At 37.9% G+C, this 27,449-nt stretch overlaps 1 protein-coding gene across 1 annotated transcript in view; it reads left to right on the forward strand.

Annotated features, from left to right (window-relative positions):
* The window catches only part of ABCA1 (ATP binding cassette subfamily A member 1), a 320,418-nt gene that overhangs the window by 98,749 nt on the left and 194,220 nt on the right, over nt 1-27,449 (forward strand). Inside the window, exon 3 of the mRNA XM_053204848.1 lies at nt 14,199-14,301. The gene's annotated coding sequence lies outside the window, so the exon portion shown is untranslated. The remainder of the gene's footprint in view (nt 1-14,198; nt 14,302-27,449) is intronic.

A 27,449-nucleotide genomic window follows, 5' to 3' on the forward strand; every position in this document is an offset into this window, starting at 1 on the left:
ACATAAAGGCCTGCTACGGTTAACATAGCAGTCTTTCTTGCAGGTTGAAATTAAAATTCAATAGAAAATATTAAAGATAACATTGAAAAGAATATCTTTTGAGAAGAGGATGGAAAAGAAGTTAAAGAAATGGAAAAATGAATAATTATAAAATTAGGAAATCAGTCCTAGATGTCTGACGTCTAGAATGAACAAACAGAGAAAATTAATGGGAAGAAAACATAGAAGACATAAAAGAAGAAAATTTTCTGGAACTGAAGAATAAGAGTTTCCAGATTGAAAGAATCCATTAACAACACAACCTGGTAGAGACCCAGGAAGAAGAGATTGTGAGTGAGTACTAACTCCCTTTGTGTCTGTGACCTCCAGCTGTTCAAAGCTGACATGTTGCCCTTTAACAATTCATTAATATTTTAGTTGATTTTTTTTCACCTGCTTATATGGAGACCACCTTTTCATTCTCTGCAAAAGCAAATTATGTGTCTGATTTCTCTTTGGGGGATTTTATTTGGAATTTATGTTGCTCAATTACCTTCTGACCTGAACTCTTTGATACACTAAAAAAAATGTCATTTTTTAAAGATCATATGGCTTTTTAAAAAGGGTAAGAAAGTCTTTTTTTTTTTAATAGCTTTCTACATTCTAAGAGGAAATGGATGTTGCATACAGATTTAGTACCAATCCCTACTGCTATGCCTAGCATTTTCAAGTCCTCAGGCTTTTCTGGGGAAAATGGTATTAGAAAAATCAGTTCATATGTTATCAATACCTCCCTCTCTAGTAACTTTGCAACTTCCCCTTGTTTTCTGTGTCACCGAGGAAAAAGCATCTCTATTTGCTTTTTATTTCCCCCAAATTCAGTTGTTTCTTTCAGTCTTGTTTTTTTTCCCAATGTCTTTATTCTTGTGGGGGTTTTTAAAAAGCATTTTTATTCTTTTAGTATCAATTTATGTGGGTTTAGGGAGGGAGCAAAGGTAAATATACATTTTAATTCTGTTATGTTTATACTGGATTGTTGAATGTAACATTTTGCAAAGGCTGGGCCATGAGGTGACCTTAGTTTTATGTTAATTACATGGGAATTATTTATTTTTTTAAGAAATGATTTTCAAACGCTGGTATCTTAATTTTTAATAACCAACCTCTATAACTAAGTATACTGGGACACCACTGTTGAGGATTGTTGGGCTCAGAAGTTTTTGCTAAACTTTCCATTTTACTTTCCTATGTGACTCTTTCTTTCTTTCTTTCATTCTTTTGTTCTTTCTTTTTTTAGCTTGAATTATTGAGGAAGTTCTCTTAGCTCTTTACTTGGCTTTATAAGTTCTTTATTTTCTGCTTAACCATCAATATATAAGTTGTTCATGGGATGCAATTGAGCTTCTTTCTGTTCAGCACCATGTGGGGATTAGTGACACTCCTCTGACAAAGGTTTGAAGACCAGAACCTCAGGGTTCTTTTGTGAAGACTTCATAAAGGAGGGTGTCAGTTGGGGTGTGGGTGGGCATGTTTTCCTCTCCTCTTAGGGACCTGAGATTTCTTGCCTTGTCTTGGAATTCAAGTGGTCTTACAGTTCATTATTAAAGAGGAGTAACTCAAATGTTTTCTATTTAAGGGGTGCCTGGGTGGCTCAGTTGGTTAAGCATCTTGATTTTGTCTCAGGTCATGATCTCACAGTTCAGTTCGTGAGTTTGAGCCCCGTATCAGGCTCTGGGCTGACAGTTTGGAGCCTGCTTGGGATTCTGTCTCCCTCTGTCTCTGCCCCTCTCCTGCTCACTCTCTCTCTCTCTCTCAAAAAATAAGATATTTCCTGTTTAAGACATATTCCAGCAGTCTGGGGATCAAGCAAATCTTCATAAGTCAGTCATATTTTACATTATTAAGATTTATTAAGATACAGTGGATTTCAGTGAATCTCTCTGTTACAAAATACAAATTATTTTTTATTGTGGAAAATATACATAATGTAAAATTAAAATGAAGTATTTTTTAACATGAAAAATATATACAACCTTTGTAGACTTCCTTCCCTTCTCTGGGCTTTTATTTCTTCAATTATAAAAAGAGGTCTGGGACTAAATCATTAGGTTCCATTTGGGGTATTTTTAGCAACTTTAATGAGATATAATTCATATAGTATATAAGTTACCATCTTACATTGTAAAATTCACTGGTTTTTAGGATATTGCATTATTAATTTCTTTAAATTGTGATAAATGTATGTAACATAATTTATCATTTTAGCCATTTGTAATCATCTAAGTATATAATCCAGTGGCATTAATTGCATTCAGAATGTTGTGTGACCCTCACAGATATTTACAAAAATTTTCATTATCTTCAACCATAACTCTATAATCATTAAGGGATCCATTTAGCTTTAACATACTAGCAATTATTCTGATTTTTAAATTTTTTTGCAACCTCTATGCCCAATGTGGGTCTTGAACTTATGACCCTGAGATCAAGAGTCACATTCTCTACCAACTGAGCCAGCCAGGCACACTGCTATTATTCTATTTTAGATAAAACTCTTCAAAGACCCTCAAACCCAAACTGGAAAAAGACTAATTTTAATTCCCAATCCCAGTGTTATTAGGTCTGTTATGTGCTATTACACATTTATATACACTCTGAGTGTTGTTCTCAGTCCCATGATGGGCATGTTAACAGCTCTAAAGAAAGTCAGAGCAAAAAGGGGGAATGAATTGGGGTTTTAGTTGGATCTTGTAATGATGAGCCACTAGAGAGCCTTCATACTCCCATCAGCAGCTTTCAGTTAACTTTCACGTTAAGCCAGATGTCTTTCAAAAATTATCCTACCAGTTGGTGAATTTTAGAGCTTTTAGAGGCTGTATTCATGCATTCTCTTCAGAAAGTGACTGAAAAGCTGTTACTGACACCCACTGCTGAGATGTCCCTGGATGTTCCTTCAGGATTTATGAATTGTTCATGGCACAGGAACCAACTGATATCTACTTCCTGGTCCTGAGGATTTCAGCTATTCTTCCACATTGGAATATATTCTTTGAGTTGTTGCTGGATTAGTATTTCCATGAGATCAGAGAGAAATAAAACCAGGAAGGTTGCATCTGTTTGTACATAATCACAGAAATTTAACTTGCTGTCTTTGGAGTTGCCATCTCTTTCCTTCCTTGTTCTTTCTATGGTCCTCTGGGGACACTGCTCCATTATTATCCAGAGTTTGCACTAGTGAGTAGAAGACTCAGGTGCCCTACTATAACATTAGGCCCCTTCTTAGGCAGTACATTTTCTACTACTGGGTATTTAAGCAGGGGTTGGATCATTCTATATCAGAGATGTGCAGGATTGTTCAGGAATGCACTAGGGGATTGAGAAGGATGACACAGTAAGGTTCTTCAAGTTCTGAATATCTGTGACATTGTGGGCAACATTGCATAGTGGTAAGGAATTTTTACTTAATCATACATTCTTTTTAAATGTTTATTTATTTTTGAGAGAGAGAGAGAGAGAGAGAGAGACAGAGAGAGACAGAGAGAGAGACAGAGTGCATGCAGGGGAGGAGCAGAGAGAGAGGGAAACACAGAATCTGAAGCAGGCTCCAGGCTCTGAGCTGTCGGCACAGAGCCCGACATGGGGCCCAAACCCACAAAGGTGACATCATGACCTGAGCTGAAGTTGGACGCTCAACTGACTGAGCCACCCAGGTGCCACTATTTAATCTGTATTAATACTCAGTATCTTCACCAGTAAAATAAGTATAATTATAGGATTAAAAAACTAATGCTTGGAAATGCTTAGAACAAATGTTTAGGAGTTTCACGCATACTTGGTAAATGTTAAGAATTGTCATGATTTTTATAAAAATAGTAACAGCCACAATTTTTGCAAAATGAATGGAAAGTTCTGTGCTAAACAGAACCAACTCTGCTTCCCAATATCTGTTTGACTTTAGGCAAATCACTCAACATGTCCGGGCCTTATTTCCTAATCACAGATATTTAGATGCCCTTTCTTTCTTTAAGATTCTTAAAGGGTCTTTTTTCTTTCTCTCTTGTAATCAAAAGACTCTTTAAGATGACTTCTATGGGATGGTAGTTGCTTAGAAATAAATTTTGAGATATTAATCTTATGCTGTCTTGATCTGCAACCTTGGACTGCTTTTTGATAATCCTGTGGCTAGGTGTGTGTAACAAAATTGGAAATAACCACCTATGCCTTCTCCTTACCAGCAAGGGATGGTTTGAGGTGCAATGAAATAAATTTATTAAAGCAATTTGATTTTTGCTGAAATAAAATGGCCTCTGCTAAATGTAAGGTCATATTATTTTTATGAGCTAGAGAATCATGTGGGAACTTAAAATTGACAAGGTTAAATTGTCTCCCTTTTTCTGTGAAAGTTGAGATCTTTGAACATGCTTAAGTTGGGAGGCTAATTTTTGATTTATCAGGAAGAGAGTAGTGGGCCACTGGCGATCTATTACCTTTTGATTGTTATTGCCATTAAACATCAGTTTTCCTGTCTCTGCATAGGAATTTTTAGAGTGCATATATTGCTTTTCTGGACACGTTATGATTTCTACTCTTATAAAATCGAGCTTCCCAGTCCTCTTTCTTAGGTTATCCCTTTTGAGTTTCTTAATCAGCTAGAAAACTGGGAGTGCTAAAGATGGAGGTGGTGGAGGGTATGGATCTCACTCCTCTATCTTATAGTGACTTGATGGAGAGCAAGCAGAGGGAGTTATAGAAGCCTTGTAGGAGTAACTGGAGGGTTTCCCCTGGGATCTGCATAGGGAATTTGAGTCTGCTGGTATTCAAGGAGGGTTGGGCTTGTACCAGACGAGAGGAGGGAGAGGAGCATAGGCAGGTAGTGAAAAAAAGAGAAGAGCTTGGAAAGTCTGTTAAGAGAGGCTCAAATTTCCAACTGTGCCTGGGGGCTCTGATTTTTCTACCCTGTTCCCTGAGCATCTCCCTCTCCCATAATTCCCAAACCATTTTTCTAGTCTCCCTAGAGTCCCAGTCCTTGATGTCCACCTGCGCTTGGTTGTCCCATAGTTACCTCATACTTATGATGTCCCGAATTAGACTCAAGTCCTTTCTCTATCCCAAGCTGTTCTTCCTTTTATATTTTACTCGTAGCTCAATCAGCCACCCAAATATGCAACCTAGAGAATCTGTAGCCATCTTCAACATTTCCTTCTCAGTGACTCAGTAGACATTTACTTAGCATTTATTATGTACCACTGCTAGATACTGGGCCATAGTAGGAGAGACAAAGATGATTAAGATATGGCTTTGAATATAAGCAGCTCAGTTCAGCAAAAGAAGCAGACAGGCAACCACAATAGAGTCAGATACAAATCTCTTTTGTTCTGTCTCTTAAATGATTCTGAAATCTATTTCCCCTCTTCATTCCTACTGCCAGTGCTTAAATTCAGACCTTTTATTTGGCCAAATTACTGCAATTATCTGGTGTAGTTCCTTTTTTCCACTCCTATTCTGGAAATACCCTACTTTTAGAGTAATTATTTCAAAGACACAATCTGCCTCAACAGAGATACTGTACCAGTTTCCCAGCATTCCACATGTCACCGTACTACCCCACACCCAGTTTTAGTCATTAGAGATTTTGTGGCCTTGAGAATATAATTTCTCTGCTTAGAATTTCCTTCTCTATATAGTGAATTCCTATGTAGTCTCAAAGAGGCAGTTTAATGTCCCTTCCTCGATGAGGCCTTTCTCAAATACTTAGGCAGGATTTAGTGCTCTCAGAGAACTCTTGAAACCTCTATTTATACCATCCACCATGCTGCATTTTTTTTCTTTTCTTTTTTTTTAAAATGTTCCCTCATTGGCCTGTAACTTCATTAAAGAATTTATCTTCCTTCTATTTAAATTTCTAGCAGCCAATTAGTGATTGGAATAGAGTAAGTGCTCAGATATGTTAGAAAAATGATTGGCTATTCATTAAGCATGGGTGTGAGCCAACAATTGTTCTATGCTAAGATTTAGGACCAGAAAATGCTGACTTCCTGGGCATTGGGTTCCGGAGTTGGCTTGCAGTGGGGATAGAGCCACCATTACTCTGAGTTCCCATTTGCCCTCTCACAAATGGAGAGAGCCCAGTTTTCAACAGGAAAGGAAATGGCCATACTCTGCAAAAAGGCTGGTGTCTCTTATGTGGATCCTGAGAAACTTAACAGAAGACCATCGGGGAGGGGAAGGGGAAAAAAAAAAAGGTTAGAGAGGGAGGGAGCCAAAACATAAGAGACTCTTAAAAACTGAGAACAAACTGAGAGTTGATGGGAAGTGGGAGGGAGGGGGGTGTGATGGGTATTGAGGAGGGTACCTGTTGGGATGAGCACTGGGTGTTGTATGGAAACCAATTTGACAATAAATTTCATATAAAAAAAAAAGGCTGGTGTCATATATATGTCATTTAATGTAATCCCAACAGACCTTTGAGGGAGACATTCTTATTCTCGTTCTACAGGAAACAGTAGCTCATGGAGTGAAGGAACTTCCCTAAGACCTTATAGCAACTAAGGGTTGAGCTCGATTTTGAACCCATGCCTAGTTGTCACTGAAGCTGCATTGTTCACACTGTTCTACACTGCTACAAGTTATAAGTCATGATTTGAGTACTTGGTAAATGTTACTACATTTTAGGAGTAATAAGTTTATCATGTAATGTCACTGGTAAGCATTGGCAGTTATTTGGTGAGTTATTATTCTACAGAGTATTGACCTAGAAAATTTAAGATTTCTGAATTTGGTTGTCTAAATTACACACAAAGTCATTTGAGCTCATGCTGTAGGTTGCAAGCACCAATTTAGGATTATAAAGAATTAAGGTGGTGGAGTAATGCCTCATTTGCCTCATTTATGGACCCTGGTTGCGTTCTTCCACCATCAGATAGAGCATCAGTGATCATTTCATGAGGTTAAACAATGTAGACAAATCATTATTATTAATTAGGAAATTATGGTTGACAATGAGGGCTGTGAATGGCGAATGTAGTGTCAAACTCTCAGGATGCTAGAATCAGCAAAACCTTAGGGATCATCTAGTCCAAGCCTTTCATTTTACAAAATGAGGCTGAGAGAGAGGCAGGTACCCATCCCAGGTCAAGTAGCTACTTAATGCCAGAGCCAGAATGAAAGAAACCAGGCCTTAATCCTTAGGATAATGCTCATTTTACCCAGCCTCCATGTATAAATCTGAAGGTAGTTCATGGCCAATCTGGACATATCAGTACAAAAGTGCACTTGTTTTCTCTAAGCAAATTCACTTGTTTATTGTCATGGTTCTTCTTTTCCTTATGCCTTGATAATTTCATCTACAGATGTGAATGACTAATGGTTTTTATCCTCCAATCTATGTAGAGACACAATTCCGTTGTATTAATGTACCAGACTTATTTACCTACTCACCTATTGATTGACCTGCAAGTTGTATTTAATTTTTCAAATCATTAGTAGTGCATATGGTGAAATTTTTAAAGGTTCAGATTTTAAAACTTTTACCTGACAATTGATTCATTAGATGTTTATCCAGCATCCGTTCTGTGCCTAGTACTGTGCTTGTTTCTTTTCTTTTCTTTTATATCACCAGTGAGAAGAATAGACCCTGCTTATCAGCTCACAAGATAAAAATGGGAATTTTCTATTAAATGCCCAGCCTGTCATAACCTGCATCATGAGAACTATAATTATAGGAGAGCCTGCTCTGTGCAGCTACTGTGCCTGACATTTCACAAGCATTTAGCTATAGATAGGTAACTAATATTCTCATTGTACGGATGAAGAGAACCGAATCCTCGAGAAGTTAACAATGCAAGGACACATAACGAATAAGCAGCAGAATTGAGTTAATTCATGTAGTCAACAAATTGTGTGATTGTTTTTTCCATGAAGACCTACTAAGTGCCAGGTATTATTCTAGAGTTACACTGGGAAGTAATACAATACAATACAATACAATACAATACAATACAATACAATACAGTATGGGTCTCACTCTCTGGATGACAGACAATAAAAAGTAAACAAAGGTAGAAATCCATAATTACAAATTGTGAAGTGCTATGAAGGAAATGATTGGCTGCCATGGAAGAGAATTGGGGGCAGGGGCAGGAGGAGAGCTGCTTAGATCAGGTGATCAGAAACACCTTTCAAAGGAGCTGACATTTAGCTGAAACCCATGAAAAGAGAAGGCAGAGTTCTTCCAGCAGAGGCCACAGCTGGTTTAAAGGCTCTCCTAGTGGGAAAACCTTGGCAGACTTGCGGAAGCAGAAAAACGCCAGTGTGGCTGCCGGCAAGCTGGTGAGGTCAGGGTGGCCCAGGATGGTGTAGAGCGACTGCAGCTCTGACCCTGCAGGATTTCCTAGACCACGGACAGGAATCTGCATTTTATTTGCCATGCAATGGGACAGTCATCAAACATTTAAGCAGGGGGTGAAATAGTCTTATTTATGTTTTTAAATAATTGCTTTGGCTTTTCTGTGATGAAAAGATTAGAGAAAGGAATGGGAGCGTTGAGACAAGTAAAGAGGACATAGCAATGATTCAAGTGAGAGGTGATTTTTCATTCTTGGGCAGGAGGGAAGGAAGGAAGAAGATCTACCTATTTCTTGGCGGTATAAATGACAGGGTTGTGTGATTCTAGGATCTGCTCTTTCCTGTGCCACAGAAACTGCACCTGACTGGCTGGGAATGGGGAGATTTTTTTTTTTCCAAATTTTTATTTAAATTCTCGTTAGTTGACCTGTATTGTAACATTGGTTTCAGGAGTAGAACTTCGTGATGAATCACATATAACACCCAGTGCTCATCACAAGTGCCCCCCTTAATGCCCATTACCCATTTAGCCCATTTCCCCCTCCCCCGCCACCTCCCTCCATCAACCCTTAGTTTGTTTTCTATTGCTAAAAGTCTCTTCTGGTTTGCCTCCCTCTCACTCTCTTTTTCCCCCTTCCTATATGTTCATCTGTTTTGTTTCCTAAATCCCACATATGAGTGAAATCATATGGTATTTATCTTTCTCTAACTTATTTCACTTAGCATAATACACTCTAGCTCCATCCACGTTGTTGCAAATGGCAAGATTTCATTTTTTTTTTGATGGTTGAGCAATATTCCATTGTATCTATATCTCTACATTCATATATACCACATCTTCTTTATTCATTCATCAGTTGATGGGCATTTGGGCTCTGTCCATAGTTTGGCTATGCTATAAACATTGAGGTGTATGCACCCCTTCGAATCTGTACTTTTGTATCCTTTGGGTAAATACTTAGTAGTGCAATTGTTGGATTGTAGGGTAGTTCAATTTTTAATTTTTGAGGAATCTCCATACTGTTTTTTAGAGTGGCTGCATCAGTTTGCATTCCCACCAACAGCGCAGGAGGGTTCCCCTTTCTCCACATCCTCGCCAATACTTGCTGTTTCCTGTGTTGTTAATTTTTGCCAGGGAATGGGAAGATTTTATGCAAGATTCTTATTTCTGGAATCTTTTATTTTAATTTATTCATTCATTCATGGAGTCTTTTAAATCCTTTATATTGGCTTCTGCAAGTTGAAAATTCTTCTCTTTCAAAAGACTTGAAAGTTTCTTTGTCTTCAGTTACACCACCCACATTTATGATGTACTGGTGAAACATTCTGCAGAGGGCTATTGCTCACGCTGACTCCTGACTTCATGCATTTTGCAAATGCACAGCTTGGTGAATGTGACTTCCTGCTGTTTGTGGCTTACAACGCTACAAGGGATGACTTTCCATGAGGCAAAACCCGATAATGGTCTATTATTCTAAGTTACAAAGAATTGGGTGGCAAAAGGGGTTGAGAAGGAAACGCTAAATGCTTTGAATGAATTACTGGATTTATAGAGCCTAAAGTGACATTTCCCCCCATCTTTTCATATTTTAAATAGGTTTCTTTTATTATTTTTCCTTTTCTCAAAAACAATGAATATTGCAAGTGAAAAATTGCAAAGAACAAAATCCACAATTCCACTTACCCAGGGAAATCCACTGAAATGCTTTGGTGTACATGCAGTTACCTTTTAAACAATAAATTTGTTTTATTTTTACTAATATTAAATATCAGTCATGCTCATTATAGACAGTTTGCAGAATATAGAGAATTACAAAGAAGTAGGTAATTTACCAACCAAGGACAGATGTTGGTCGCATTTTAATATGTTTTCAAGTCCTTTTTAGTGCACATTGTATATAATTGCTATATCATCTATTAATTTTTCTACTTAATATCATTACCTAATAATTTTTCTGTTACTACAATCTCTTTACATTTAATCACTACATAAAACTGCAATCTGGAGGTGCCTGGGTGACTCAGTAGGACTGGGTGATTCTTGATCTTGGCTAAGGTCATGATCTCACGGTTCGTGGGATCAAACCCCACGTTGGGCTCTGTGCTGACAGTGGAGATCCTGCTTGGGATTCTCTCTCTGCCCCTCTCCTGCTTGCGTGCTCTCTCTCAAAATAAAGAAATAAACTTAAGAAAACAATAAAACAAAAAAGACTGCAATCTGTATTTGCTACCATGTGCGTTGAATTCCTCATTGTAAAACAATAAATGCATCAGATAAAAACAATACCAACCTCACTATTATTATTATATGCCTCTAATGCTCTTTCTGTATAGATTATTTCCATTTCTTGTAGAGCTAATTTCCAGACGTAGACTTACTAGGTCAGGTGGGCATAATGTTAAGCAATTTGACATTGTGTTTGCAAGTGTCACCACTGGATTTGTTGGATGTATTGAAATTTGGATTGTGTTAGGAGGGGCTGCTTTGTTTGCAATTGCCAGGAGTAGGAGGGTAGTGTCACAGTAGATGACCCACAGGGTCAATAATCTGTATTTAGAACATACTGATTCTCAATTGCAACATAAAGGAGGGGGAGGATTGTAGCAGGATCACCTAGGGAGCTTTTAAAATGTAATCTTCTCTTCCCTCTCCTCTCCTTAGGTCCCTGCCACGGTAGCCTGGGGCATGCCTTTCCTTCTGAAAAATCTCACCATCTTCTCCCTTGCAAATCACTGATGTAATAACCACTTCACAGATAGAAGTGTATCATTTCCCTCAGATGTGTTGGACAGGGGGAGATTTTGAGAAGCAATCAGTGGTTTAGGTGATGGCAAATAATGGTTAGGACTCAGAGTCTGAAGCAAAAGAGATTTGCATCTGTTAACTTCAAGAAAGTCTGCTTGGTGCATCCCGGCAGCTGCCTGTAGTGGTCCACAGCTCTGTTCTGGGCCACACTTCAGATGCCCCGGGAGACTATCTGCTGAATTTAAAGTTTGTGATACTTAAGGTTTCTGTGGAGCCAGTGATTCTTTCCATCAGCTCTGAGATCGATTTTCAGGGCCTGGGCTGCACCCTTTTAATTTCTCTACCCCTAGCCTGGTGGACGCAGCCTGGCTGCTGTTTTCATACCAAAACTACCATTCCTCATCTGTCTCCTCTTCTTCACCCAGCCTGACTATTGATGGTACACAGCTTTCCTGTTGTCCCTTTCCACGTTGTTGAAGTGGAGCTAAGCTCACCCTGGCCCCAGGTTCTGGCCACTCAGACTATTCCGTCTCCTTGGCCAGAACGATTGGTTCAGAGGCAGGCACGTGGCCCAACCTGGAGCTTTTTTTTGGAGTGATGGGGAGAGACAAAAGACTCTTCCTGTGAGGTGCGAGCTGCATGGCTGATATTAGCACCAGCTGCTGGAAGCCATCGAGAAACTTTCTGCTGTAGGAGAGAATGTGTACAAAGAGAAACAGAGCTGAGAGGTGGAAGAGATGGGGAGCTCAAGCACATTCTTTAAACCCCTGGATTCAGTTATAGAAGCTGCAGCCTTCTTTTTCATCCTCCCTATATAGCTGTTGTTGTTGTTTATTTGTTTGCTTGCAGTCAAAAGCAATGGTTCCTCCAAGGCCAAAGAAATCTCAGCATTATTTTACTTCTTCCCCCCAAAATTTTTTTAGTTGAGATACAACTGACATATAACATTATATTAGTTTCTGGTATATAACATAATGATTCAATATTTGTATACATTGCAAAATGATCACCACAATAAGCCCAGTTAACGTCTGTCATCATATGTAGTTACACAGTTTTTCCTTGTGATGAGAACTTTTAAGATCTACTCTCAGTTTTCAAATGTGCAGTACAATATTATTAACTAGAGTCACCATGACTTATTTATTTTATAAATGGAAGTTTGTACTTTTGACCCCCTTCACCCACTTTTGCCTACTTCCCAGCACTTGCCTCTGGCAACCACCAATCTATTTTATGTATCTATGAGCTTGTTTTTTGTAGGGGAGTGGTGGTGTGGATTTTACCTTTAAATGAGATTATGCAGTATTTGTCTTTCTCTGATTTATTTCAGTTAGCATAATCCCTCAAGGTCCATCCGTGTTGTAGCAAATGGCAAGGTTTTGTTCTTTTTTTGTGTGGCTGAATAGTATCCAATTGTATATATCCTTCCACATTTTCCTTATTCATTCATTCATCAATGGACAGTTTGGTTGTTTCCATATTGTGGTATTGTAAGTAATGCTGCAGTAAATATGAGGGTGCATATATCTTTTTGAGTTAGTCTTTTTGTTTTCTTCAGATAAATAGCCAGAAGTGGAATTTCTGGATCATATGATAGTTCTATTTTTAATTTTTTGAGGAACCTCCATACTGTTTTCCATAGTGGTTGCATCAATTTACATTTCCACCAACAGTGCATAGGGGTTCCCTTTTCTCTACATCCTTTTTAATTTTTTTATTTCAAAAAATTATAAAAACATTTTTAATGTTTACTTATTTTTGAGAGAGAGAGAGAGAGAGAGAGAGAGAGAGAGAGAGAGAGATAATGTGAGCAGGGGAGGGGCAGAGAGAGAGGGAGACTCAGAATCTGAAGCAGGCTCCATCCAGGCTCTGAGCTGTCAGCACAGAGCCCACGCAGTGCTCCAGCCACAAACTGTGAGATCGTGACCTGGGCCAAAGGCAGACATTTAACTGACTGAGCCACCTAGGTGCCCTTCTACATCCTTTTATAAAAAAATGTTTGTTTATTTTGAGAGAGAGAGAGAGATAGAGAGAGGGAGAAACCCAAGCAGGCTCTGTGCTGTGATCACAGAGCCTGATGCAGATTTCCATCCTACAAACCGTGACATCGTGACGTGAGCCACAATCAAGAGTGGAATGCTTAACTGGCTCAACCACCCAGGTGCCTCTCTCTACATCCTTGATAGCACTTTGTTATTTCTTGTCATTTAGATAATTGCTATTCTAACAGGTATGAAGTATATTTCATGGCGGTTTTGATGTACATTTCCTTGATGATTAGTGATGTGTTCAGCAACTTTTCATGTACCACATGTCAATATTATTTTATTTCTTGAAGTAAATTACTTTTGCATATAATTCCTTGAAAATATGGACACAGGTAGTTGGAAAATTGTGTTTGCCAAATATTTGGATATTAAGTATTAAATAAATGAATTAATGAGTCAATGGCATAGTCTCCTTAAGTAATTTAGTTTTAGAGCCTGACTTTTAAATATCTGATTATTAACCAAAAATCTACAGTGGAGGTTGATCCATGATATTTAATAAAATTACCTGGCTGTTAAGGGTTCTAGACAGAATCAGGTTTAGGTGAATTGAAGTATGAGTGGTTCTGAGACCTTGGTGCATGTTCATATCATCTAAAGGAGTGGCTGTACTATAGACCCATGAATCTGGGGGGTGGGAGACAGAACTTCTCACAAAGCTCATTTGATTTCAGTATGTAGCAAGGTTTGGAACCCTACAATACCCTGTGTTTTGTTCTTAAACTTCTAAGAACCTTTGTGACATCAACCCAAAGTGTGAGGCTCAGTTGCAGTCTGAGTAATACCCTGATCTGGAGACAGCTGGGTTTTCCCATGCCTTACAGGTAGACAGACATGAAAACATTTTGTTACTTATAAGCATTATCATCTCCAGTGTCTCAGGTGTCCTCCCAACAGTGTTATATTATCCCTATATTTCCCCAAAGAAACAAACACTTGGAGAGGGGAAATCACTTGTTTGAGATCATCCTGGCACTAAATATCAGCTTTAACCCAGTTCTTTTACTCCAAATTATGTGTTATTCCACACTGTGTTTTCTTTTAAAAAAAAAAATATTATCCCTTTTGTTTTGGAATAGGTAAATCGTGCACAGGGTGAAAATTCAAAAGCTACAGTGAATGAAAAGTCCTACACCCTGCTCTGGTTTGCCATCTGCTGAGTGTTTCTCTCCAGAGATACCGGTGAGTTAACATATTTCCGGTGAGTGCCTTCAGAGATTGTGCAGTTTGAAACACATACATGTGTATTTCCCTACCCCCACCTCCATAACTGGTAACTTAGTATTCATCCATGCACTTTGATGATTTTTTTTAAACAATATCTTGGAGACCTTTCTACCTTGATACACACAAAACTTCCTCATTCTTGTTAAACATGGCATAGAATCCATTGTCTGGATGTGTCATATATTATTTGCCCAGTTTCAGTTTGACTGACAAGCTTGTTGTTTATAAGCTTTTGGTATTACAAACAATGCTGTAATAAATCTTTATGCATATATCATTTAAACATGTGGGGGTATATCTATATGTTAAGATCCTAGAAATAAACTTGTCAATAAAAAAGATATGTACCTTGAAAATTTCAATAGACCTTAGCAAATTACCCTACCCAAAGGTTGTGCTGTTTTGTTTTGCCTACAGCAATGTGCGAAGGTGTATGTTTCTCCACACTCTTGGCTACAATGTGTTATTAGTCTTTCAATCTTTGCCAATCCAATGGGTGAAAAGCTAGTAAGTCATTGTAATTTTAATTTGCACAAAGGTGAAAATTTAAAAAGCTTTAGGGGATTGAAGGTAAGATTGCAAAATTTAGGGCACTTGAGCTGTTGCTTGCTCCTATTTTTGGGAAACAGTTAATATAGTCCTTTTCCTTAAGCTTTAAAATGATCTCTGAAATTTGGATTCTTGCAACCCTAACAGGTTCCCTGGTGTGAGTTTATTCTAAAGGGAATTATAATTATTGAATAGCTAGATGGGTGCTTTCATGTATATAATCTCATTCATATTAAGTACTCCTAACAGCCTTTTGTAGTAGATATTTTGATTCTTCCAGCTTTCAGTTGAAGAAACAGAGGCCAAATACTCACTCAAGGTCACAGAGCTAGTAAGAGGCAGAGGCTTTTACAGCCTATATAATTTGACTTAGAGCCTGTATTCCCCACCCCCCGCCCCCTCATTATACCATGGTAATTCTAGAATAGGGCATAACATATGTAACCCTAATAAATCCCTGAAGTCCACGCAGCTCATTCTGTCACAATTGAAGAAGAAACAAGAGTTCCTCTAAAAGCTATTAAAAATGAATTCCAGGGGCGCCTGGGTGGCTCAGTCGGTTAAGCGGCCGACTTCGGCTCAGGTCATGATCTCGCGGTCCGTGAGTTCGAGCCCCGCGTCGGGCTCTGTGCTGACAGCTCAGAGCCTGGAGCCTGTTTCGGATTCTGTGTCTCCCTCTCTCTGACCCTCCCCTGTTCATGATCTGTCTCTCCCTGTCTCAAAAATAAATTAAAAAAAAAAAAAACGTTAAAAATGAATTCCATTTTTTAAATGTTTATTTATTTATTGAGAGAGAGAGAGAGAGAGAGAAAGCGCACACAAGTGGCAGAGGGGGAGAGAGAGAGGCAGACAGAAAATCCCAAGCAGGCTCCATGCTGTCAGTACAGACCCTGACACGGGGCTTGATTTTATGAACCATGAGATCATGACGTGAGCCCTAAATCACGAGTCGGACGCTTAACTGACTGAGCCACCCAGGCGCCCCATGAATTCTATTTTTTACCCAAGTCTGTTATAGAATATTGAAGAGGATCCAGTTCCTAGCTGTGAACTGCACTTCTCAGAAACTTCCTTGAGCCCCAATTAGGCTATACCCGGAATCTGCTCTGGAGTTTTTTCATAGGCCAACCTCCCATATTGCTTCTTTATCCCTGGCTCCATTTTCTTCTCCTCCTCCTAGTTGTGATAAAAACAAACAACCATTCACACACATGAGATCTGCTCTCTTAAAAATTTTTAAGCATGCAGTACATTATTGTTAACTATAAACATAATGTCATACAGAATATCTCTAGAACTTTTTCATCTTGTATAACTCAAGCTATCTATACATTGAACAGCAACTACCCCATTTGCCCCTGGAAGTCACCATTCTACTCTTTTCATCTATGAATCTATTTTAGATATTTCACATTAGTGGAATCATGCAGTATTTGGCCTTCTGTGACTGAGTTATTTCACTTAGTCTAATGTCCTCAATGTCTATTTTCTTTTAGATCCCTTCTTCACATTATATCCCAGCTCTTAAATAGTTCACCTTGATATTAAGTTCTTTCTCTGCTTCTTAGTCATATATCTCTACCCATTCTACAGGTTCTGTTTCTTGAAACAAAGGATCTGGCTTAGCCAAGAAAGGTGGAGAAACTAAGTGGAAAAGAACACAGTTCCTTTATCCAAAAAGAAGATTATAAATACACACTTAGTGCATTAACTTTTGTTAGAGTCACTAATAGATGTCTTAGACAAAAGGCAACTCGAGTTAAAAAAAATTTATTTTTTAAAAAATTTCGTTTTATTTGAGTATATTTGACACAGTGTTAACATTAGTTTCAGGTGTACAAAATAGTGATTCAACTTCTCTATACCTTATGCTATGCTCATCCCAAGTGTAGCTACCATCTGTCACCATATAACACTATTACAACATCATTGACTATATTCTCTATGTTGTGTCTTTTATCCCCACAACTTATTCATTCCATAACTGGATAAAAGGCAACTAGAGTTGTAACTGGAAATAGGAGAGTAAAAGTCAGATTGAAACAGAGAAAAGAGGTACAACTGGAGTACTTTGGGTCCTAGAACTACAATATCTAATATGGTAGCCATTAGCCACATGTGGCTGTTGAGCATTTGAAATGCAGCTAGCTCAAATTATGTGCTGTAAATATAAAATATACATTGGATTTTTAATGAGAACTTAGAATTAAAAGAAAATGGAAATATTTCATCAATTTTTAATATTGATCATATGTTGAACTGATAATACTTTGAACATGTTGGGTTAAAATACATTACTAAAATTAATTTTACTTGTCTATTTTCACTTTTTAAATTGTGGGACAAGAAAAATTAAAATTGTATATGTGGCTTGTATAATATTGCTATTGGACAGTGCTTTTCTAGGAGGATTCTTAGTAATCAAGGTCAAGATGAGGGAGAGGTCCTGAGCACCTGGGTGGCTCAGTCAGGTAAACATCTAGCTCTTGGTTTCAGCTCAGTTCATGATCTCACAGTTCATGAGTTTGAGCCCCGCAACAGGCTCTGCACTAACGGTGCAAGATTCTCTCTCTCTCTTTCTCTGCCCTTCCCCTGTTCATGCGCTCGCTCTCTCTCTCTCTCTCTCTCTCTCTCTCTCAAAATAAATAAATAAACTTAAAAAAAAGGATGAAGGAGAAGTACTAGGGCTAGAAAAAGGTTGAGGGTCTAGAAGAGGAAGAACAAATTAGGGGAAGCAAGAGGCCCCTGAGAGGTCACACTTATCCAATTTTTCCATTGTCTTAAAGCTATCCTGACTGTGTTACATGTACCATAAAATATAAGCACACTTATGTGAATATTATATTTTATATTTCCATAATTTGACCTTTAGGGTATGGTTTTCTTTTTTCCTTTGGCTTCATTATGATTTGATGGAGAGGATAGCTTCTTGATCTATATTTATCCTGCAATGTAACCTTTATCAAAGAACTTAATATTTCAGAGCCTCAGTTTCCTTAACTATAAAAATGGGAAGAAAAATCTTGCTCTATATATTTAACTAGATTTTTGTGAGGGTCAGTTGTAAATTAGGAAGTGTTTGACAAAATAAAAGTGGTTTTTTTGTGTGTGTTGTTGTTTCAGAGAGCCAAGGGTCCTCATCCACTCCATCAAATCTCAAAACATCATCTGAATCAAAGGAAACTTGAAAAAGATCTGAACAAAATTTGGGAAGATTTGGCTGGGAAATTATGTTGTTTTCCTTCCTATGTTTAGCTACGTATTTCTGATAAATTGGAGATGGTCAGGAGTAGAGAGGTAGACTAACTGAAGGGATGGTTTCAGGGTGCGTGGTAGACTGTGAGGGAGGGTCTACGGAGGCAAAGTAGGCTAGTGTGGGGCATGAAAGATGGTTCTAAGTACAGCATGTGGTAGTCAGAACAATGTCCCTCCAAAGATGTTCACATATCAATCCTCAGCACCTGCAAATATAATTACCCTGCATGGCAAAAGAGACTTTGCCAATGCAACTAAGTTAAGGATACCAACATGGGAAGGTTAATGGGCTGGGGGAGGGGGACATGAAATCACAAGAGTTCTTACAAGAGGGAGGCACGAAGGTCAATGTTAGAGACAGGAGATGGGACAATGGAAGCAGAGCTTGGAGTGATGTGCTTTGAAAATGGAAGAAGGAGCCATGAGCCAAGGAATGAAGGGAGCATCTAGAAGGTGGAAAAGGCAAAGAAATACTCTCCTCTAGAGCATCTAGAAAGGAACACAGCCCTGTGGACACCTTGGTTTTAGCTCATAAGATCCATCTTAAACTCTGACCTCTAGAACCGGAGGATAATATGTTTGTGTTGTTTTAAGCCACTAAGTTTTTGGTTCGTTGTTGTTGTGACAACAACAGGAAAAGAATACACTAAACAATTTATCCTGAACCATGAGTACAACTTGTAGAGAAAAGGGATTGTGAGGACAAACTGGAAGAGTTCTTTTAGCAAACTCTGTAATACTTTAGAAGTCATGTGTGGGCTAACCTCTAACTGAGCTGATTACAGGAAGGGGTCACATTTTCCTTCTCATTTCACAGAAGTGTTGTTGGTTGCAATCTGTTGCCAAGCATGGCAGTGAGGAAACAGGGGGGATGATGGTGTTGGGAATGGGCTCTTGCTCCAGGAACAAAGAGTAGTTGCAGATTAGGACAGCAGGAAGTCACCTAGAGGAGGGCTTCTGCATGCTCATTCCCAGCTGAAAATTCCTGTCTCAGTTGCCATACTAACAAGTGCCTAGGATGGTACTGTGGGCACTCTATGTCTGCCCTGGGAGTTTCCAGAAGTATCTGAGGAGTGAAGAGCTTTCTAATGTATTGGAAATCCTACTTGAGTAGAAATGGCTTTGGAGCTGGTAAATATTAAGTATGAATGATATAATGTGACCACAGTTGTACTCATAGGTTGATGTACTTGGACCTTTTACTTTATACCATTACAATAGATAGCTTTTTGATTTGGACTTTTAATTTTGCCACCTGAAAATGGGCTCAAATTTAGGCCCTCAGAATCTGCAATTCTGGAATCCCCAAAACTCTGAAAATTAAAAACAAAATCATTTTTATTTGGAAGCAAGGATAGACATGAAATGATGTGAAACTAACTATTGTCTTTATTTCTCTTGTTTGGTATGAATATGCATATACTTCACTGCAGAAATAGTAATATGTTTGATTCTAGGGTGCTGCTTCAGGACTCACTGGGTGGGGTGGTTTTGTAATATATAGTATATACCCTAAATTACCTTTCTAAAATCTAAATCTAAAATCATTTAATCCCAGGGCACCTGGGTGGCTCAGTCAGTTAAGTGACCGACTTTGGCTCAGGTCATGATCTCACGGGTCGTGAGTTCGAAGCCCATGTCGGGCTCTGTGCTGACTGCTGAGAGCCTGGAGCCTGCTTTAGATTCTGTGTTTCCCTCTCTCTCTGCCCCTCCCCCACTCACATTCTGTCTCTGTTTGTCTCTCAAAAAAACACCAAATAAACATAAAATCATTTAATCCCAATAGTTCAGACAAGGGATTATGAAGTTGCAAAGGGGACTAGCCATATTGGGCATGGGTTGAATAATGTTCCCCTAGAATTCATGTCCACCTGGAACCTTTGAATGTGACTTTGTTTGGAAATAGGATCTTTAAAGATGTGATTAATTAAATTAAGATAAGGTCCTACAGGATTTTGATTGGCCCCAAATCCAAATACTTGGTGAACACCCACAGAGAAAAAAGCTATGTGACAATGGAGTCAGAGATTGGAGTGATGCACCTGTAAGGCAAGGTTGCCAAGGTTTGCCAACAGCTCTCGGTACTAGGGAGCCAAGCATGGGGGTGGTTTCTCTCTCAGAACCTCCAGAAGGAACCAGCTTTGCCAACATCTTGATTTTGGACTTCTGACTTCCTGAACTATGAGAAAATAAATTACTAGTGTTGCAGGTCACCTCATTTGTAGTTATTTGACATAATGGTACAAAAAAATGAATACACTGGGCCAGAACAAATTTAGTTGTAGGAATAACAGTTGGAGTATCTTTTAATCTTGAAATTTTGATTAATTCATTCAACCGAATGTCTTTTTCAGTATAGGAAAGGCAGCAGAACTATAACTTACCCAGTGATATCACATTCTCCTTTTAACAGTGTTAATAGGGTATTCATCGCAGCACTGCTTTTAATAGAAAACACTGAAGAATGTTTCTATTCTTCAATGAAGTGAAGAACTAATGATCTAATTATGAGGAATAGCAAAATCAATTATCATACATCCATACTATAAAATAATCACCAGCTTAAAAACATTCATGCTTTTGAAAAACCCTCTAATGACAGGAGAAATTGTTCATTTTGTGTTGAAAATAGGTACAGGAGTTGTTAGGACTCATCACATTGTACATGTAGGATTTACACATTTCACTGTCTGTGTCATGCACTGAGATCTCGAAAAACAAAAACAAAAACAAAAACAAAAACAAACCCAGAACTATAAACACATATTGAACTGTAGTCGATAAATTTACTTTTTGTAGTGGTCTGAGTTGGCAATTCTGAAACTACTTCCTGAATATTTTAGCTTAAGCAAGTGAGTATATATATAGACAATAATGGAAGCCAGTTTTTTCACTGTTGAAGAAAAGTTACAGATGTGAATAGGTGGAAGGTGAGAGTATTCTCTGAAGTGTTGGATTGGTACTGGAGGTATTAATTTGAATTCATGGTTTTTAAATATATATGCTTAACATATATTATGTATAAGTAGAAGGATATATAAAATTTTAATGATATGGATATGTAAATAATTATAAATAGATATAGATATTTCTTAGCTTTGTCTGCTGAGAGGGCCTAGAAGGAATGACTAAGTAGTAACAATGAGTGCACCTATCACCCAGAAATTGGTTTCTAAATACCACTTTTCACGGGGCACCTGGGTGGCTCAGTTGGTTAAGCATCTGACTTAGGTTCAGGTCATGACCTTGAGGTTCCCAAGTTCAAGCCCAGCATTGGCCTCTGTGCTGACAGCTTGGAGCCTGGAGCCTGTTTCAGATTCTGTGTCTCCCTCTGTCTCTGACCCCCACCCCCAATCACACTGTCTTTCTCTCAAAAATAAATAAGCATTAAAAAACATTAAAAGAAGTAAATACCACTTTCCAATAAAAGGAACTAAGGATCCTTAGAGAAATAGCTAATTCCAGGACTGTGTCAGAGAAGCACAAAATGAATCCAGATCATCTTTGTTTTTTTGTTTTTAAAAAAATTTTTTTTAATGTTGATTTATTTTTGAGACAGAGAGAGACAGAGCATGAACAGGGGAGGGTCAGAGAGAGAGGGAGACACAGAATCTGAAGCAGGCTCCAGGCTCTGAGCTGTCAGCACAGAGCCTGACGCGGGGCTCGAACTCACAGACCGTGAGATCATGACCTGAGCCGAAGTTGGATCATGACTTGAGCCGAAGTTGGACGCTTAACCGACTGAGCCACCCAGGCGCCCCCCAGATCATCTTTGTGAAACAAAGTAAGGAACAAAGGGAACTTTCCTACTATTCTTCTTTTCTAAGGTTATATTCTAATGAACTTTTGCCTGCTGCTCAAAAAAAAAAAAAGTAAGGTATTTCTTAAAGAACAACAAGAATGTATCAAAAGGACACAGAAGCCAACTTGAAGAGCTCCCACTGGCCAAATATGGGATAATGTATGCATCAAAATAAATAGTGATAGTAATGGATTATAACCCATTAATTATAAAATTAAAATCTATGAGCCCATACTTATATCAATCAATAAATAAGTAAATACATAAAAAATAAGAAAGGGGAAGAGTTCTCCTTTCAGTAGAATGCCAACTAACATACAGAAGGAATGATGGGGGTAGAAAATCATTAATGGATACTGAAACCAGTGGGTGAAGGTTTAATGAAGAATGGAATATTTACATATTCAAAGTACCTCCTCATAAATTACTTATTAATTATAAAGAGAAAAATAGTAACATTAGAGTGGAGAAAACTAGTAGGCTCCACTTTATCAAAGTGATCACAGTTAACAAACTAGTTAACAAACTAGTATCATTTGTCACCTGGTGAGATGCACTGAGAAGGATACAGCACTAGTTTGGTGGTATTCCTGCCAAAACTGCAAAAAATCTGATCAGACAAATCGAAGTCAAAGGACATTGTACAAAATAACTGTTTGTACCCTTCAAAAATATCAAGGTCAAGAAACTCACAAAAAAGGTGAGGAACTATTCTAAATTAAAAGATATTAAAAGTTGTGAGAATTAAATGCACCTAAGATTTGCTCTTAGACCAAGAAAAAACAATTTATAAAGGATGTTTGTGGGATAACTAGTGAGATTTGAAAATAGATTGTGTACCATGAATTGTACCAATGTTAAATTTCCTGATTTTGATAGTTGTACTCTGATTATGTAAAAGAATCAATGGGGCCGCCTAGCTGTCTCAGTCAGTAGAGCATGCAACTCTTAATCTCAGGGTTGTGAGTTCAAGCCCCATGCTGGGCATGGAGCCTACTTAAAAAAAAAAAAAAAATTCCATGTCCTTATTCTTAGGAAATACATATTGATGTCTTTGACTTCCTCTCTCGAATGGTTTATACCAAATAATATGTATAAATATGAATACACATATAAAGATAGATTGGTAAAAAGATGAGGTAAAAATGTATTTGTGAATCTGGGTAAAGGGTCTATGAAAGTTTTTTACTATTCTTGCAACTTTTCTGTAGGAAACATTTGAAATTATATTAAAATAAAAAGTTATAAAAATATGGTATAATCCTTATATAGTATGATCATAAGTTTGAAAGAGTAGAACATTAAAATATATTTATTTACATTATTTATATACATTGGAAAAAAATTGGAAGGAGATAAAACAAAATATTATCAGTGGTTATTCCCCCACTTAAGTTTTAAGGGTTATTATAAATTTAAAAATAATATTTTTAGTAATACCCATCCATGGTTTACATATCACTTTGTAACTACTACATGGTTAGTAACTGGTTTCTGACCAACAGAATACAGCCAAAGCGATAGGATGTCATGTCTAAATTTTGTTTATTTCAAGTTTTTATTTAACTCCCAGTTAGTTAATATACAGTGTAATATTAGTTTCAGGTGTACAATATAGTGATTCAACACTTCCATATAACACCCAGTGCAAAATCCATTTCGCATTTATTTTTGTTTGTGGTGTAAGAAAGTGGTCCAGTTTCATTCTTTTGCATGTTGCAAATCAATCAATGTGATATACCACATTTATTTTTGTTTATGGTGTAAGAAAGTGGTCCAGTTTCATTCTTTTGCATGTTGCAAATCAATCAATGTGATACACCACATTAATAAAAAAAAGGTTAAGAACCATACAGTCCTTTCAATAGATGCAGAAAAAGCATTTGACAAAGTACAACATCCCTTCATGATAAAAACCCTCAACAAAGTAGGGTTAGAGGGCATATACCTCAACATAACAAAGGCCTTATATGAAAAACCCACAGGTAATATCATTGTCAATAGGGAAAAACTGAGAGCTTTTCCTCGAAGGTCAGGAACAAGACAGGGATGTCCACTCTTACCACTTTTATTTATTTTTTATTTATTTTTCTTAGTGTTTATTTATTCTTGAGAGAGAGACAGAGTGTGAGCAGGGGAGGGGCAGAGAGAGAGAGGGAGACACAGACTCTGAAGCAGACTTTAGGCTTCGAGCTATCAGCACAGAGCCCAACACGAGGCTTGAACTCACGAACTGTGAAATCATGACCTAAGCCGAAGTCAGATGCTTAACTGACTGAGCCACCCAGGCACCCCCACTCTCACCACTTTTATTCAACATAGTGCTAGAAGTCCTAGCCACAGGAATCAGACGACAAAAAGAAATAAAAGGCATCCACATTGGCCAGGAGGAAGCCAAACTTTCACTATTTGTAGATGACACGATACTCTATATAGAAAACCCAAAGACTCCACCAAAAAGTTGCTAGAACTGTTACATGAGTTCAGTAAAGTTGCAGGATACAAAATCAATGTACATAAATTGTTGCATTTCTATACACCAATAATGAAGCAGCAGAAAGAGAAATCAAGGAATCAGTCCCATTTACAATTGCACCAAAGACCATAAGATACTTGGGAATAAGCCTAACCAAAGAGGTGAAAGACCTGTACTTCGAAAACTATAAAATACTGATGAAAGAAATTGAAGATGACACGAAGAAATGGAAAGATATTCCATGCTCATGGATCAGAAGAACAAATATTGTTAAAATGTTTATACTACCCAAAGCAATCTACACATGCAATTCAATCCTTATCACAATACCAACAGCATTTTTCACAGAGCTAGACAAAACAATTCTAAAATTTATATGGAACCGCAAAAGACCCCAAATAGCCAAAGCAACCTTGAAAAAGAAAAGCAAAGCTGGAGGCATCACAATTCCAGACTCCAAATTATATTACAAAGCTGTAGTGATCAAAACAGTGTGGTACTGGCACAAGAATAGACAGATAGATCAATGGAACACAATTGAAAACCCAAAAATGAACCCATAACTATATGGTCAATTTATCTTCGACAGAGCAGGAATGAATATCCAGTGGGAAAAAGACAGTCTCTTCAACAAATAGTATTGGGAAGACTGGACAGCAACATGCAAAATAATAAAATTTCTTATTTACATCTTCAAAATGTTCTGGCTTCCTACTGCACTAGGAATAATAAAACTTAATGACTTTAAATGCCCATTTATGTCCTCAAAGGGAGGTCATATTTATCACTACATCTAAATAGCTACCTCTGTCTTCCCCATCACTTCCTGCCCCCTTTTCTGTTGGTGCTGTTAGCTCTTTTTAATGGCTCAATGTTGGAAACAATCAAACATTCAGTCTCAAGGAAGGGTTTATATATTCTGATACAGCTATGTGCTGAATTACTAGGCAGCCTACACTCTGGAAAAGCTGTCCTGTGTTATTTTCCCAAGAAGAGCTTGGCTGTCCTGCTTCCTGGCTTGTGATTAAGCCATTAAAACAAATTCCTTTGTATTTCTAGCTTTCTTACCTTTTCTTTCAGGCAGCTGGAGACAGCTAACAGAGCACAGAGTTTGATTCTCATTACTTCTTTACTAACTAGTTTTATCACTTTAGGCAACTTTCAACTTATTGAAACTCTAGCTGTAGTTTGTCCATCCATAAAGTGGGGAAATAGTAAGCGCCTCAGGGGTTATTATGAGAATCAAAGACAGGGGTGTGTACAAGGCCTCAGGCAAAGCACCTGCTTCACTGTGTGGGTCATGCATCGGTTCTCTCTTATTTACCCTTTTTTCCGTGACGCAGTGACCAGGCAGAACTAGTTGCTTAGTCCTCTGTTCTAATGGCTTTTCTTTTTCCTGAAAGAGCTTTTGCGAGGGTGGGTTGAGACTTTTCTTTTTGTAAGTTTGTCTTCCATGGCTAGATTGAGAGCTCTTCCATGAGCACAAATGTGCTGGTTTTGTGTCTGAGTCTCCAGTACCAGGCACAGAGTCTGGGGGAACAGCAGAGCTCAAAAGATACTTACTTATACAATGCGGAGAATTCCAGTTCTAATGACATTTCTCTTATGAAACCTTTTGATCCTCTAACTAGAAATAATTTTTCTCTCTGGTGGGAATTGAGAGCTCTGATCATATTTTGCCTTGAATCATAGTTATTTGTGAGCATTTTTTTTTCTGTTTGATTTACCCTCCAGCCCTCTCGTGAAGCACCCCAGTCATATGATTGCTGGAACTGCATCTTATTCACCTCTGAAACCGCAATAGTGTCTGGCCCATGCATTCCATCATTTGTTTAAGATACAATTCTTCTTGAGCAAGGATCAAGGGATATGACTCACACGCTTAATGTACAATTCAGTTTTTGCCTTTTTTGTATAGGCCTGCTCAGCAAACCACTTCCCCATTGCACAATGAATTGGAGGGTGGGGCTGCTCCCAATGTTAAAATCGGTCAGGGGTTACCAGAAGTCATTCCCCTACCTCTGAATAAAAAACATTAGTTCACAACTTGACTTCAAAGGCCTCTCTATTTTACCAAGAATGTCAGGATAAGAAGCCGAATCATTATACATGTGCAAAATGTAAGGCAAACTCTGAGCAAGGCAAGGATTAGAACTGAGGAGAAGATAAAGTAAACTTGGAATGTAATGATTGGATTATAGCTTCTATGGTCACAGAGTTTTTAAAAAGTTGTTGACCTTAGCAATTACACTGCACTACATATGGCTATTTAAGATTAATTGCATTGGCTGGCGTTATATTGTATTAAACTTTCCTTATGCATATAGGTGGCAGCTGAATGGAGATTTACTCAGGATCCAGTAGCCCCTTACTGAATTTTTCAGCCATTGAACAAATGTTTACTGAGCTTCTGTCATGTGCCAGCTCTAGTCTAGAAATGGCTGATAGGCAGGTAGGAGACAGACCCTGTCTTGGCTCTTTTTTTCCCTTTCTTGCTATTAAGTAATCTAAGTTGACTATTTATCCTGGTCACGAAACTTGTAGAATTGCTATGGGGAATGAAAAGAGTGTTTATAAAGCAGTTCAGATGTTTTGATAAGCACAATGTAAGAACCGTATGTGATTATTCTCCAGCATAATACTAAAGTGTTAAAAAATCAACCATGAAATTGCATTTCTAAGACCCTTTTGCTTTTGACTTTAAGGTTTCTTAATAGTCAAGTCCACTGACTCTCATTTGATAACCGGTTTTTAAAATTAAACTTGTTTGCACCATTTAACAAAGAAATAGTGTTTTGATTCTTCTTAGGATATAAATGCTCCAGTCTGAGTGATGTTTTATGGAGTTGTTTTTCTTTAATGTCCATATTTCCTCCTCAGTCTCACAGACATTAGAACCAGAAAGGAACTTAGGTATCATCTAATTCAATGCCGGGCAAACATTTTCATTCTTTTCAAACATTTGAATGTGCTTTTTGTCTGAATACTTGAGGTTCTGAAAAATTTTTGCATACCTAAATG

Source organism: Acinonyx jubatus, chromosome D4 (assembly GCF_027475565.1).
Source record: "Acinonyx jubatus isolate Ajub_Pintada_27869175 chromosome D4, VMU_Ajub_asm_v1.0, whole genome shotgun sequence".
Lineage (NCBI taxonomy): Eukaryota > Metazoa > Chordata > Mammalia > Carnivora > Felidae > Acinonyx > Acinonyx jubatus.